Raw genomic sequence first — 3,780 nt, 5'->3', positions numbered from 1 at the left:
TTGTGAAGCAGACTCTAACAATATAATCTAATATTTTTAAAATTTTTAGTTTGGGAATGCATGGCTTTCAATACAGGAAGGAGTAATTTTTTTTAATGAGAGCTTTAAAAAATAAATTAGTTAGAAAGAATAAAAGCAGTACTATAGATAGATTTTATATATGTTTACCCAATAAATGTAACACTATATACACGTGTATACACACACACACACACACACTCACTCACACACATGATCATAAAAGAACAAGGCTCTTTCCTCATTAGAGAGTATAGTAGTCTTCCCACAACCACCATGTGACATATACAGGGGTAGGCAAAAGAAGGTTTACAGTTGTAAGTACACAAAACACAGAGTTTATTCTTTTATTATTATAATCATAACCTGCACGACTTTTTTCATTTGAACAACTGTAAACCTACTTTGTCCACCCATGTATAGGTCAGATGTAATGATGCTCATTAGCCAGGGAAGGCAAGAAAAGGCTTAGTGATCTCCTGATGATAATCATATTTTAATTCATACATTAATCTCATATTTTAAAAAACTTATGAAATGGACCTTCATTCCTGGGGCTGGAAAACAATGAAGTTATACCTGGATGCTGCAGTTGTTAGCTACCTGGGATGATGAGTGCATGTCATTTCATCAGCCAGTGGCAGGAATCACGACTTATTTCAGCTTCAAACATTGAACATTTTGGTCTAGAAAGAAAGCAATGTATTTTCTGTCAGTATTACAGTTAGAGTGAAGTCTACATTCTTTATGGCATATAATATTTTTATAATATTAACTTCCCTGAAAAAAAAAAGCCCATGCTCACACTTTTAATAGGGTATGATTTGATCCTGGTGCCATTTTCTCTCTGTCCATATACCATGTATTGCATCAACTGAGTGTTGGTGTGCAGATTTTTGAACTCTTTCTTGTGGGCATTATAAACACTGTGTATGCACACACACACACACACACACACACACTAGTACACTCACACATGCGCATGCAAAGCCTTACTGTATTTCAAGCAGAATGTAGTCTGCTTGAATGTAGTCTCTAATGAGGAAGCAGAGTGTGTGTGTGTGTGTGTGTGTGTGTGTGTGTGTGTGTGTGTGTGTGTAAAACTAGAGAGTAGAAATAAATGAAATAAGACAGAGTAGTTGGACTTCTATAATATGCATTTTCAAAATTCAAAGTAAGTAAAATTATCCAGGATAAGCTTCCTGCAGAAGTGGAACTCAATGCATGTTTTGAAGAAATCATGGAATATATATGGCTTTATGGCAAATGAAAGGAAAATATACTTAATGCATAAGGTTTTGTCACTTTTTAGGAGTTGATTTAGTCTGAGGGACAGTTTAGATGAATCTTCCTTCACCAGCTGGGCACAGAAAAGGAAGAGGTCCTATACTTGAAATCAAATGAAAAAGGGTATTAGTCAGTAACCTTCCAGTTAAGCAGCTGGGGTAGTGCACAGCCCCTGCTCACCTGGGCTTTCTCATGGGCTACTCGGGCAGACCCCACAGGGCTCACTCTGATGAACCTGCAGATATGTTTTCCTTGGAGAATGGTAAAGAATTTTGAGTTAATGGCTAAACATGGAGAAATCCTAATTTGTTCTCTTTTGAGGAGATGGCAGACGAGAACTTGGGGAGCATTGTAATAGGGTTGGCTTTATACCTGAGAGACCACTATACTTATCACAAAATCAGCATGACAGTGAGCCTACCTTTTCCCATGGCCACCAGACCCTGCAGCTGAGATGACTGCCCTGTGGACAGGCCCGGCTTCTCCATATCCCACCACTGGTGCCTACACTGAAATCTATGAGAGTTACTTTCATCCCTGCAGTGTTCATATTTGTCATAATAAAATTACTTCCCTGAATGTCTGTCTATCCAAGCTGGTAAAATGAAATATAGATGGACAGACACTTGCTTTTTCTTGTACTGATGTATATGGTGTGGCGGTACTCTGAGGGCATTTGAGTTTGTGATAAGTATATAGCCATCTCTCAGGTGAAAAGCCAACTCTATTTTGATGCTCCCAACATTTCCGTCTGCTGCCTCCTGGCCTTCACCTTGGCTCACTGGGCTGTAAACACATAGGTCTCCTGGCTCCATCACTCTTCAGGCCCTCCCCAGATGCCCTGCCTTCAGGGCATTTGCACCAATAACACATGTGGCAGGAAGCATGACCTTTCTCTCTCCCTTGGGTCACAAACTGTTTATCGGCTTGAACTTAGTTTTGTTATCCACACCCTGCCTGCTTCTAGAGTAAACGTGGTGATTTTGTTTCCCCCACTCTCGGCAAGAGTTACCTCTCAGAGCTTTGGGGCTCCATGGCATTATCAATAAACAACCTAGGATGTTTTGTTCAGTTGTTTTTGTTCATTTAAAAAAAAAAACCTCTAGTATATCAGTCTTGCTCAGCAGCCTTGAAAGCCACAGCCTCTTGAATAGTACTAAGTTATAGGACTGGGACAAAACATTGACTTTGGGAGAACTCCATGGTGTAGAAGCCCAAAGCCCACTGACTGAGATTCTTTGTGACAGGGCTGGACCTTGATTGTTTCTTTAACACCTTAGTAGACACAGGGAGCAGAAATTATTCATACGACTATCTGATGGAATAAGATTAACCTCATGAGCAGTGACTGGGCTACAGGGAAGGCCAATAACAGCCATTGGTGACCAAAGGGGCCATGGGAGGAGTTGGTGGCTGCATTTGTGAATCTGCCCTGTGGAAGGGGCTGCCCAGCTGTAGGCGCATCTGACAGCTGCCCCCGCCACCATGGGGTTTCTTCATCTCTGCCCACCCCACATCCGATAACTGCAGGGAGTGAGAGCCACATGATAATATTTTAGAGATTAGTCACAAGTCTCTTGATTGAAGCGATGTTTTCTGTTGCAATCTCGAGACACAAATGAAGTGGTACACTAATAAATAGAGTCACAAGGCAGTCATGTTTACTTGGTTAATGTCCAAGAACAGTTGGAAAGAAATCTGAAGAGAAAATATAAAACAATATTCCCTTTTCATATTTGAGATTATTCATTTTATTGAAATATGGATCAGACAGTGATTTCAGAAATGTGAAGATATGGTCAAAATGCCTGGTGGTTTGACTATCATATAATGTAGTGTGATGCGGTAAGAAATGAGGTGACAAAGTAATATTTAAAGCTGCTATTATATTGTTATTTTCCAACAGCTAATTCAGTGATGGAAATCAAATAAAGTTATCCTTTATTTTTAGCAATACAAAGTACGTTTACATTTTATGTAGGTTTATTGGGGGAAAATGTGTATATGTGAGTAGTTCTCAATCAAGCAGGGTAGATTTTGCTCCCCAGGAGATGTGTGGCAATGTGTAGGCATGTTTTTGGATGTCAGAACTGGGAGAGAAACACTATTGGCATCTAGTGGGTAGAGGCCAAGGGTACTGCTAACATCCTGCAATGTATACAGGACAGTCCCCTCAGCAAAGAACCCAAATGATGTTAGAATGTGAGGCTGGAAAACCCTGAGATGTGTATTTGTGTGTGGTGTATGTGTGTGTGTGTGTGTGTGTGTGTGTGTGTGTGTGTGTGGTATATGTGTGTGTGGTATGTGTGAGTGTGTGGTGTATGTGTGTGTGGTGTATGTGTGTGTGTGTGTGTGGTGTGTGTGTGTGTGACAGAGAGATATATAGAGAGATATTGCATGTGTATATATACAGGGAGTTCCAAAAACTGTATACATACCTATTATACATTATTAATCCCAATGGGTTAAATCTGA

The sequence above is a fragment of the Plecotus auritus genome (genome assembly GCF_963455305.1).
Source record: "Plecotus auritus genome assembly, chromosome: 1".
Classification (NCBI taxonomy): Eukaryota; Metazoa; Chordata; class Mammalia; order Chiroptera; family Vespertilionidae; genus Plecotus; species Plecotus auritus.
Note: the sequence above shows the minus strand (reverse complement) of the source record.